Source organism: Rhinoderma darwinii, chromosome 2 (assembly GCF_050947455.1).
Source record: "Rhinoderma darwinii isolate aRhiDar2 chromosome 2, aRhiDar2.hap1, whole genome shotgun sequence".
In the NCBI taxonomy this organism is placed as follows: Eukaryota; Metazoa; Chordata; class Amphibia; order Anura; family Rhinodermatidae; genus Rhinoderma; species Rhinoderma darwinii.
The window spans coordinates 77504344-77517306 of record NC_134688.1 but is presented as its reverse complement, the minus strand read 5'-3'; positions in this window follow the sequence as shown (position 1 = coordinate 77517306).

Genomic DNA, 12963 nt, shown 5'->3' with positions numbered 1-12963 from the left:
CTATAAATTGTATAATGTTGGACTTCATAAAAAGGAAAACCTGTATAATCGCATAGAAATATACATAAACAATGTAGCAAAATTCTATCAAATCTGTGGAAAATAAAAGTTGTATAATTCTTTCTCGTGTACTGATTCTTATTCCAATTCTAATACTAATACAACCTATGCTACTAAGATAAGTGACATGGCAAGGTTTTTCCAAAGAATAAAAATTACATAATATGGCTGCAAAGAAACCCGGTCAAGGAAACTAAAAAGTCAAATAAATAAGAATAATGCCATGTGCGCAAACCCATATGGCACTAAAGGTCCACAGTATAGATGTGCACCAAGAGAGATCCTATTCTAGGGGAGAATACCCCCATATTACAGGTTCCTTTGGGAAAATTGGTGCCACACAGTTGGGACTAAAGAATTCTAAGAATTCTACGGCCACCATATTTGGGATATGTGCCACAGTATGTGTGTGTGTGTGTGTGTGTGTGTGTGTGTGTGTGTGTGTTTGTGTATATATATATTTATATATAGATATATATATATATATATATATATATATATAGTGACATCCAAAAATATTCACCCTCTTGGTATTTTTCCTGTTTTGTTGCATTACAACCTCGAATTAAAATGGATTTTTTTTTGGGAGGTTGTATACCATTTGATTTACACAACATGTCTACCACTTTGAAGGTGCAAAATATTTTTTACTGTGACAAAAACAGAAATGAAAAAAAAATATAAATACATTTTAACCCTTAATGACCAGCCTATTTTAGGCCTTAATGACCAGCTATTTTTTATGTTTTTCCATCGTCCCACTCAAAGAGCTATAACTTTTTTATTTTTGCCTCGACATAGCTGTATAAGGTCTTGTTTTTTTTGTGGAACAAGTTGTATTTTTTATTAGCACCATTTTGGGGTACGTAGAATTTATTGATGAACTTTTATTAACTTTGTTTGGTGAGGGATAGAAAAAAAACCAGAAATTTTAACACGCTTTTTTGCATCCTACATTTACGCCGTTTACTGTGTGGCATAAATAAAACAATAAATTTATTTAGCGGGTTGTTACGATTGCAACGATACCAAATTTATATAGATTTTGTGTTTTACTTTACACAGTAAAAACACATTTTTTTTCAAAATTATTTGTTTTTGTGTCTCCATATTTGAAGACCCATAACTATTTTTTATTTTTCCACCAATGCAGTTGTATGAGGGCTTTTTTTTTTTTGCAAGACAACTTACAGTTTTTATTGGTACCATTTCGGAGTAGATGCGACTTTTTGATCAATTTTTGTCACATTTTTTTTAGGGCAGGATTCACAGAAAACCGCAATTTTTTTACGCCGTTCACCGTGCGGGTTAATGTAATAACTTTATAGTTGGGGTCGTTACAGACGCGGCAATACCAAATATGTGTAACTTCTTACTATTTTTAATAATAAAGCATTTTGCAAGGGGAAAAAGTAGGTTTTTAATTTTTTTTTTCACTTATATATTTTTTTTTTATTAACTTTTTTTACTAGTTCCACTAGGGGACTTCACAATGCGATCCTCCAATCACTTTTATAATACACTGCAATACTTTTGTATTGCAGTGTATTACTGCCTGTCCGTGTAAAACGGACAGGCATCTGCTAGGTCATGCCTAGCAGGCCTAGCACGCATAACTAGTGGCAGACCTGGGGGCCTTTATTAGGCCCCCCGGCTGCCACAGAAACTACCGACACCTTGCGATCTTACGCAGGGTGCCGGTGGGAGAGAGAGGGAGCTCCCTCCCTCTCTCCAAAACCACTCAGATGCGGCGCTCGCTATTGAGCGCCGCATCTGAGGGGTTAAACTAGCGAGATTGATACTGATATCGATCTTGCCCGTTCGAGCAGGGCTGCTCCCAGCCCTCAGCTACCTCCGGTAGCTGAGAGCAGGGAGATTTAACGGCTTCCTACTTTGTTTATTTATTTATTCAGATACAGCGTCTTGAAAAGGCGTAAGCATCGGAATAAAGCCCATTAGTGGCCGCTGTGAAAAGGCGTATTGGCTTTCCTTCAGTCCTGACCAGTTTTCCAGTCACTGCAGGTGAAAAGCTTTCTCACAGCATGAAGCTGCCACCACCATGCTTTACTGTGGGAATGGTTGTTCTTAGGGTGATGGAAAGTATTGTGTTTGCGCCACACATAGCATTTCCCATGATGTATAAAAATTTACATTTTAGTCTCATCTGACCAGAAAACCTTCTTCCGTGTATTTTGGGGAGTCTGCCACATGTAATTTTGCGAACTCAAAACGTGTTTTCTTATTTTTTTATTTTTTTTTAAGCAATGCCTTTTTTCTGCCCACTTTTCTATAAAGCCTCACGCTGGGCAGTGTATGGCTTATAGTGGTCCTATGGACAAATACTTCAACCTTTTCTGTGGATCTTTTGCGAGCCTTCAGTGTTCTCGTTGGTGCCTTTGTTTAATCTCTGATGCCCTCCTTGCCCGAGCTGTAAGTTTTGGTGGGCGGCCTTCTCTTGTCAGGTTTGTAGTTGTGCCATATTCTTTCCATTTTGTTATAATAGATTTAATGGTGATCCGTGGGATGTTCAAAGTTTGGGATATTTTTCTATAACCCGACCCTGATATATACTTCTCCACAACTTTGTATCTGACCTGTATGGCGAGCTCTTTGGTCTCCATGTTGGTTTCTTAGTTGTGTTGCAGAATCAGGGGCCTTTCAGAACAGGCGTATTTATACCGAGATCATGTGACTGATCATGTGACACTTTGATTTCACACACGGGAACCTTATACAACTAACTATGTGACTTCTGAAGTTAATTACTTTGACCATTCCGTATTTAGGGGTTTCACAGTAATGGGGGGTGAATACATATGCACTCACAACTTTTCAGTTTTTAGTTAATCATTTTTTTTTAACAACGTATTTTTTTTCCATTCCACTGTAACAATCTGGACCATCTTGTCAAGTCGACTACATAAAATCACATTTAAAATTGAGTGCAACAAAACAGGAAAAACGCCAAGAGAGGCGAATACTCTTGAAAGGCACTGTGTGTATATATATATGTATATATGTATATATATTTGAATACCTGATGTATATTATGGCTGCATAATTAATTAAAACAATTTTATGATTTCACCATTGATGGAAGCAGTACACACAAGACAGCTTCATAATTTTTTATGGCACAATGAGCTTGAAAGTATAAGGCCAGGATCACACACACAGTTTTGATGCCGTTTTTGGCTCCGTCTTTTGAGCCAAACACAGAAGTGGACACAAAGGAAAGGAGATTCATCAGTCTTTTCTTTATACATTTCCTTCCTTTTGAATTCAGTTGTGACTTTGCATCAAAAAACGAAGCCAAAAACTGCATCAAAATTTATGTGTGTGATCCATGCCTATATTTTTTTAACTAAATTTTACCAACAAGTCTAGAAACCTGCTCGAAACATGTTAGAAGAGGTCAGTTTATATCCTTAAACCGGAAAATGTTTCCCTCATACCATTAGAAGAATTATACTAAGGATCATAAAGCCTTACACTGAAAAGCCAGCCAGACATTCTGGTCATCTGCAGTAGGCCATTGTTTAACAATCTGTATATGGGACAGCCCCACTGTCTTACAACATCTGCCATGAGGGGAAACAAGAGTCATGAATGTTGGATTTTAACAAGCCCAATTATTTGTTCCTATGGAGATAAACGGCATTATTTTATGTCTGGCTGTCACCTATCCCTTTCCTATGCCCATAAAAGATGCCAACCCAGCCAATCGAAGCATGCATGTTTATGGGGAGAAAACAGTTGGCTGAATGAGTATTTGGCCAATAGCCATCTAAAATGTGGGACTCTATTAAACATTGATGATTCGTGCCAAATGGAGCAGTGGATGTGTTTCATTGACTACAGAATTTTTTTTAGCTGTGTCAACCATGTAAAACTCTTGGATGGGATTCGGGAAATTGGGTGTACTTGAGCATCTCACCATAGGACAACCTGTACACTGATAAACAAAATATGGTAAAGACTTGGACAGTGCTGCAAACTGTCAGCATACCTATACAACCTGTACAATGAGCATAAAATGAAAGAAGCAGGACAGGAGAAAGATGATCATAATATTAACATAAACTAAAAAACAAGGGTAGTAAGTCTGACAAATTACGGCCACATGCTCCTAAGAAGCAAACAAGAAACAGCTACATCTTTTTTTCTTGTGAAGTGAGGAGATGGACGATCATATTGAGAAAGTACGAATACGTTTTTTTTCTCCCAGTGCCTTCTTATAGTCTTTGTCCACTTTCGCAAACCAATGTTTTTGGTTTTATTGTCCCATGCATTTAAAATTAAAAACATGCAATTTTGCAATATGTCCTTAAAAATTTCCTATTTTGTTTCTGCAGCCCCTTTGCAGAGCTATACATCTCCATGGTAACAGACTACAAACAAACCCTGTGCAGTCATGCTCTCTTCCATTTGTCTCCTTGCTAAAAGTAGAAATGTATAGATGGAAGAGAGTATGACTGTCAGATCAGGCTATACCCGGTTTGTTTGCAGTCTGTTACCAGGGAGATGCATAAGAGCTGTAAAAAGCTGTTCTAGCGTTCCGTCTGAGCTTTCCGTCAAAACGGAACCCTGACTGAAACCAACGGAAACCATAGGTTTCCGTTTGCATTACTATTGATTTCAATGTTGATGGATCCAGTGCAAATGGTTTGCATTTGTCTCAGTTGTGCAAGGGTTCCGTCGTTTTGACGGAATGAATACTGTTGTCGACTACGGTGTTGCTTCCAGTGTTTGCACCGTATCCGTCACCATTGAAATCAATGGTGATGCAAACAGATACCTATGGTTTCCTTTTTTTCTGACGGAAAAGCTCAGACGGAACGCCAGAAAGGAGCCCTGACGCAGATCTGAACAAAGCCTTATATAGGACATTTTTACTCAAGACCTATTGCAAAGTTTTTTATTTCAAGTGCATTTGAGCATTAAAAAGAAATTGGTAGTGAAGGTGGACCTAGCGTTTAACTCACCATTCTTAGTCCTTGCACGGGCTTGTGATCCTTGTTTAGCACATGAATTGAGCACGCTACGGTTTCTCAGACTCTCTGATGTTGTTGATAAACAAAGTTTAAATATAACAATTCTGAGGAAATCTGAAGGACTAAAGTATGTTCCCATCTCTCCTAGATTGTCAATTCACCCCTGGGACTTACAGAAACTTGATGGCCAGGCTAAATTTAATTGTATTCACCCAGCAATTTAAACAGAAGCAGATGTTAGTAGTTTATGCTGCATTTACATTCATATACAGTTAACATTATAGTTACATAGCTTTTCTGGGTGGCTGTTTGGGCAGTATGCCCCATAACGAAAAACTAAAATCTCTAAAAAGTAACTATGCCCTATGATCTGCACTAATGCCTGGCTTTTCCACTGGATATGTCTGTACCTTCATGAGGAAGGTCGATGTGAAACAGAAAAGTTGTTCTATTCCAATGCCCAGTGCAGGTATAATGGACATGATATATCTAATGGAGACCCAGCTATTCACTTTAACCGCTCATTGGAATGTGATAATAGTGAGAAAACCCTTCTAGTCCTTACTCTAACTTGTATTTTTTTTTTCTCTTTACATCTATTTTAAGTCAACAAAGAAACTCTCACGGGCCAATACTTAAGATATGTTGATCAAAATCAGACAAGTTGTTTCTAAAGTCAGCCAGTCGGGCAGCAAAACATCAACTTTAAATTGACCAATAGGAATATAATTAGTAATACAAGAACTTTTTAAGGCTATGTTCACATGTGTGGTGGATGTTCGGCATATACAGAACAGGAACATCTCTAAACATATACTCCAATGATGTTTATAGGCGAAAATGGGCCTGAACAATGCCAAAAGAGCATACTTTTGGCATAATTTAGGGGGTATACGTCAGTATACCATTTATTGCACTGTATTGAAAAGCATATGGCTATGCTTTTCAATACAAAGGGTTTCCTCACAGTATACTTTTTTTTTTCTTTGACTGGGCTTAAATGTTTTCTAAGTCGGGGCTTAAATGTTAAGTCTATATGTCAGGAGAGCCTAAAATATATATAATTTTTTAGCTACATAAATGCAAAAAGTATTCTACACATACACAGACTTTATTCATTCAGTGCATAATATAGCCTTTATTATATCTAGTCAATGTAATTCATTTTAAGTAAAGTAGCTGACAGCATCCATTCAGGTGGTGAAAATACATCTTTATTGACGCATCCAACACAGAACTGCTACGTTTCGACGAGTTCAGGCGTCTTTGTCAAACATAAACTGTAAAGTGCAATGTGCATATTTAACAACTACACAATTAACCCATTGTCCAATAAGAGAATTGATACCATTTGCCAACGGCTGTCCAGCATCAAATCCATTAATCTACAAAAAATCATATACGTAATACAAGCGTAAAAAAGCATATATATAGCTTAATATATACAAAAAACTATAAATATACATGGATTAAAGACCCTTCCGAGGATGGGCTGGCTCAGCGCCTATGTTCGGATACTGCACCTGTGCCATTAATTTAGACAAAAACACAGAGGCAGATTTACGAAGACTGGCCTTTTACAGTTGGGTCCTGACTTATTTGGAGATTGGCACAAGTTTTGGTATTTTAGCTGTTTACCAAAACATATTAAATATACAGCTATATAATGAATATGGGCTTAAAGTGCAGACTCTCCACTTTAATTTGAGGATATTCACATCCTAATTTGAGGAAGGCTTTAGGAATTAGGGTATGTTGACACGGCTTCTTTACGGCCGTTTTTCGGGACGTAAACAGCCGAAAAATCGGAAGCAGTACGCTTCCAAACATCTGCCCATTGATTTAAATAGGAAAAACGGTGTTCTGATCCGACAGGCCGTTTTTTTACGCGGCCGTTTTGTAAAACAGCCACGTTAAAAAAACGCCCGTAAAAAATAAGTGCGTGTCACTTCATGAGCTGTTTTTCATTGACTCCATATAAAAAACAGCTCCAAAAACGGCTGTAGAAAACGTGACTTGCTGAAAAAACTGCTGAAAATCAGGAGCTGTTTTCCCTTGAAAACACCTCCCTATTTTCAGACATTTTTTATTTTGTGTGTGCATATACCCGAACAGCTCTTTAATATGTAGCTGCCGTTTTTTCAAGGGACCAAAGGTAATTGGACAATTATCTCAAAAGTTATTTAATGGGCTGCATGGGCTATTCCCTCGTTAATCTATCATCAATTAAGCAGGTAAAAGGTCTAGAGTTGATTCCAAGTGTGGCATTTGCATTTGGAAGCTGTTGCTGTGAAGCCACAACATGAGGTCAAAGCAGCTCTCAATGCAAGTGAAACACCATCGTTAGGCTGAAAAAAATGAAGAAATCCATCAGAGAGATAGCACAAATGTTACGAGTGGCCAAATCAACAGTTTGATACATTCTTTAAAAAAAAGAGCGCACTGGTGATCTCGGGAACTCCAAAAAGCCTCGACGTCCACGAGGACAACAGTGGTGGATGATCGCAGAATCCTTTCCATGGTGAAAAACCTCTTCAAAACATCTACCCAAGTGAAGAACATTCTCCTGGAAGTAGGTGTATCCGTATCTAAGTCTACCATAAAGAGAAGACTTCATGAGAGCAAATATAGAGGGTTCACCACAAGGTGCAAACCATTAATCAGCCTCAAAAATAGAAAGGCCAGATTAGACTTTGCCAAACAACATGTAAAGAAGCTGTCCAGTTCTGGAACAGCATGAAACTAAGATCAACCTGTCCCAGAATGAATAGGGGCTATTAGCCTGTTTACAGCGTAGCCCCTCATGGTAACACGGCGCCCCCCCCCCTTTTTCCTCCTGACCTTTTATGGTCATTAATTAAAGGTCATTTGGTTTAACCCTCTTTTTCCCCTATTTTTTATTTGGTACTCACCGGTCTGAGGTCAAGTTCAGGTCAGTGGTGCGACCCCCCCCCCCCCCCACACTTGGTCTTGGCACGCACAGGTTTTGGAAAATTTCTATGTGGCGGGAAAATCTGGTGTTTTCATTTGGTTCCCTTTGGTAAAAAGGCGGGAATTTTGAATATATATTCCCAGGTTTTGGAGTGGTCTGCTGCCCGACCGAGTTGGATGAAGAAGAGGATCATCATCGCCCCACCCCCCCCCCCCTTCCTTTTATTGTCGCGGTATCTTGTTAGTGGGGGTTTAGTCGCCCAGTTTATGGGTGGACAAGGTCATAAATTATTGGTATAATATTTATTGGTTTTTAATATTTATTAAAATATTTGGTATTTATTATAAGTTTAATATTTATTTATTCTATTTATTATGGAACCACTTAATAAATACCGCGGCCATTTTATTCCATCTGCATTGTCTCTTGGTCTTTATTTATTAATTACGTTTTTAGTATGTGTGTTTTGAAGGTTGGGTGGCGCTTGTGTTACCATGATGGGAGGAAGAAAGTATGGAGAAGGCTTGGAACAGCTCATGATCCAAAGCACACCACATCCTCTGTAAAACATGGTGGAGGCAGTGTGATGGCATGGGCATGCATGGCTGCCAAAGGCACTGGGTCACTAGTGTTTATTGATGATGTGACTGAAGACAGAAGCAGCGGATTAATTCTGAAGTGTTCAGGGATTTACTTTCTGCTCGGATACAACCAAATGCAGCAAGGTTGATTGGACGTCGCTTCACAGTACAGATGGACAATGACCCAAAACATACTGTGAAAGCAACCCAGGAGTTTTTTAAGGCAAAGAAGTGGAATATTGTGCAATGGCCAAGTCAATCACTAGATCTCAACCCGATCGAGCTGCATTTCACTTGCTTAAGACAAAACATAGAGGACAGGTGTCGCAAATGTTTTATATAAATTTGCTTTTAGTGTGTTATTAAAATAAATTTAATTTATTTGTGTTTTTGTGTTTTACTTTTTCTTTTTTCTTACTTTTACTTCACTATGGGGGCTGCCATTTTTTTTTTTTTCATCTCTGTATGTATCGATTAACGAGAGATTACAGAGAAGGAATACGGCACATACATCCCCATAGAGAATGCGAACGGGAGCTGTTCCATTCACTATAGTGTACGCCGTCTGTGCGTGCGCCGCTCCCACACAGTGCAAAAGGAAGGTCTTCGACCGAGCGACATCCGGCGCCATATTCATGTGGACCACAAGCCGCGGCCGGACAGTAAGATGACTACTTCCGGTCACGGCTTCTGGACATATGATCAGAAGCAAGGACTAGGAGCGGAGGCAGCGGCGGCGGCAGGAGCAGGTAAGTTATGTTTGTGTATGTTCGTGTTTTACTGTGTGATTACCACTGTATGTAAGCCTACTACACTGTGCATTTGCTCAAAAAATGGTGGCACACCGTGTAGGAGGTTTGAACATTCAACCCCCTCCTTTCTCCTGGCACCCGCCAGGAGAAAGGAGGGGGATTGTTTGAGCACACTAGAGCGATTTTTCAGCATAAAGCAGTGAGGTTGCTTTAAAGGAACAGTGTCATCACAATTTTTTTTTTAATATGTTAAAGATATTAGTGCTTTATTAAAAACGTTTATATTTATTTGTGTGTTTGTGTTTTACTTTTTCTTATTTTTACACTTTTTCTTCCCTATGGGGGCTGCCATTTTTTGTTCCATTTCTGTATGTGTCGATTAACGACACATACAGACATGGAATACGGCAGCCACAGTCCCATAGGGACTGCGAACGGGTCCCGTCCCATCCAATTCTGTGTACGCCGTCTGTGTGGGAACTGCGCATGCGCCGCTCCCACACAGTCCAATTTGAAATGCGCGCCGTCCGGCGCCATTTTCCTGTGGACCGGAAGTCGCGGCCGGACAGTAAGATTACTACTTCCGGTCGCGGCTTCCGGACTTGTGCACTTGGACCAGCGGCAGCAGACGGAGCGGACGGGCCTGAGGGAGCCGCGGCGGCAGGAGCAGGTAAGAGATTTCTATGTATGTTCGTGTTTGTGTACTTTTACTACTGTATGTAAACCTACTACACTGTGTGTTAGCTCAAAAAATGGCGACACACAGTGTAGGAGGTTAGACCGTTCAAACCCCCCGTTTATCCCGGCACTAGCCAGGATAAAGGAGGGGGGGGATGCTGAGAGCGCACTAGAGCGAGGGCTTTTTACCCAATTTTGCAATGCTGCAATTTTGGGAATAGCTCCATCTAGTGACCAGCAATGGGAAATATTATAAATTAGAATCTAATTTATAATATTTCCGGACTCGTGAAAAAAAATAAAAATATTTGAACAATGTTTAATCACCTACACACTAAATGTTTAATTAAAAAAAACAAAACATGTTTTTCTGGCAACACATTCCCTTTAACACATGCCAATGCTGCAATTTTGGGAATTGCTCCCTCTAGTGACCAGCACATGGAAATGTTATAAATTAGAATCTAATTTATAATATTTCCTGACTTGTGAAAAAATAAAAAAAATTAGAACAATGTGTAATCATGTATATACTATGTAATGACAGGATAGGGAGACAGACAGGTGAGCCCTAATCTACCCGCCACTCAGTCCCTGTCTACTTGCACAGCCCGTCCTAGGCGACGGCGTACAACTGGGCGACGATCCCTATGCTCAATATGTGCACGACAGACAAACAAGACAAGGGTACACAAAAGCAAAGGGAAGTGGGGCAGTTGCCCACGGCAACACCGTGAGCAACAGAGTAGTGGACAAGCTGAGTCAAACCAGGAGTGTACGTGGTAACAAATGCAGAGCAGGAGAATAGTCCGTCAAGCCAGGGTCAATAAGAAGCAGAGGTCAATGGTAACAGCAGGAACAGCAGTGCCAGGAAACAAGAGAATCACAGGCAAAGGACAAGCAGCAAATGAAGGTATAAATAAACCGAGGGTGGAGCTACAACCGTCTGGCCAGGCTGCGATAGGCTCTCCCACTCCTCAGCCTACCAGCCTGAGTGGTAGCAGATCGAGTCACTCTAGCAGACGTAGGAATAGATGCAGTCTGATTAACCACGGGTGTCGACACAGAAGCTGTGTCAGGCAAATCCTTCACATACTAACTGTTTAACTAAAAAAATAAAAAAAAATTCTAGCGACACATTCCCTTTAAGGCAGAAAGACCCACAAACAAGCAACAACTGAAGACCGCTGCAGTAAAGGCCGGGCAAAGCATCACAAAGGAGGAAACCCAGTGTTTGGTGATGTCCATGGGTTCCAGACTTCAGGCAGTCATTGCCTGCAAAGGATTCTCTACAAAGTATTAAAAAAAAAACATTTTATTTATGGTAATGTTAATTCGTCCAATTACTTTTGAGCCCCTGAAATGAGGAGGCTGTGTAGAAAAATGGTTGCAATTCCTTAACGTTTCACAGGATATTTTTGTTCAACCCCTTGAATTAAACCTGAAAGTCTACACTTCAATTGCATCTCAGTTGTTTCATTTCAAATCCAACGTGGTGGCATGTAGAGCCCAAATCATGAAAATTGTGCCACTGTCCAAACAATTCTGGACATAACTGTATATATGTCAGTGCTAGTCACCTGCTCGCCGGAGTAAGATGCGTCAGATTTATTAAGAGCACGGCTCTTAATAAATCTGTTGCATCTTTCTGCTGACCGTGCGCCACCCCCCCCCATTGGACTTAAAATAAAAAATCTGACCGCTTCTGCCCTCCAGGTCCCCTCAGCGTGCTGTGGCTCATACAAGGTCCTGACACCCCAATGTCATTAGTGCTGAGTCACATTCAATGTTGTATCAGCCACAGCCTGTAGTGAGAGCCTGAGGAGAACCAGAGAAGGGTAGTAGTGAGGTGAGTAAAGTTGTTGTTTTTTGTCCGATGGGGGAGGCAAGGTATGAGGCATGGCACGGGAATGGTTGTGGTGGTGGTGGTATTGCCAACAGTCTATTAATGGTGATACGATAAAGCCCATGTTTAGACGCTACTCTCAACTAGCCTGATTGATGGTAGGGATTTATATAGTCACGCTCTTTATTTTAATATTATCTGTTTTAGTATGTGCCATCATCCCCCTGTGTGTTTTACCGTGGTCCAGGCTGTTGATGACCCTAAGCATTACCCTGGCAACATGACGCCTGTTCTTGATCTGCCTTTGTACTTCATTGGTTGTGGTTACACATGCGCATGGAATCAAATATTATGTGTTTTGTCTAAACTAATAGCGCAGATGCAGTGTCCGGACACAGATGCATGCGCAATGAGAGATACAGCTGCTGAGCCGTACCATCCTCTGAAAGGCCTATAATAAATATATATAAATTCTTTATTTATTTATATATATAAATATATATATATATATATATATATATATATATATATATATATATTTCTGTTGTCTGTTCTTTATGCATGGCCAAACTACTGAACCAATCTGCACCAAATTTTGCAGATAAGTAAATCATGCGCTTCCGAAGGTTTAGACCGGTTTCAGCTCTCTAGGACCTACCGTTCTCGACATATTCACAAAAGCAAATATGACACCACTGGCTTCCACATAAAGGACCTCCCTCCAGATCTCATGACCCGTATTAGCCAATAGAAACTCGCAGGTCCTTTATTCTTAGCCTCACTCACATACACACAGTTTTAGACCAGGTTCCCATAACAACCAAGCCATTTTTCTTTACTCGATGTGTTACTCTCCGTAAACTAACTGTACCTATACTGGATTTGAGCATTCTCATAAATTTAAACCCTTTCATACCAGTCATTCCTCCAAAAAGGTACCCTGCACTTAGACTCCTGTGGAAAAGCGCATGGCTGCTGCCCGAGCTGCTGAAATCTCTCAACAGAGCCAAGCCCGTGGATTTCAGCATTCTCATAAATGTAACCGCTTTCATACCAGTCATGCCTCCAAAAAGGAACCCTGCACTTGGACTTTATTGGATATGTTGGCTTCATATCAGCA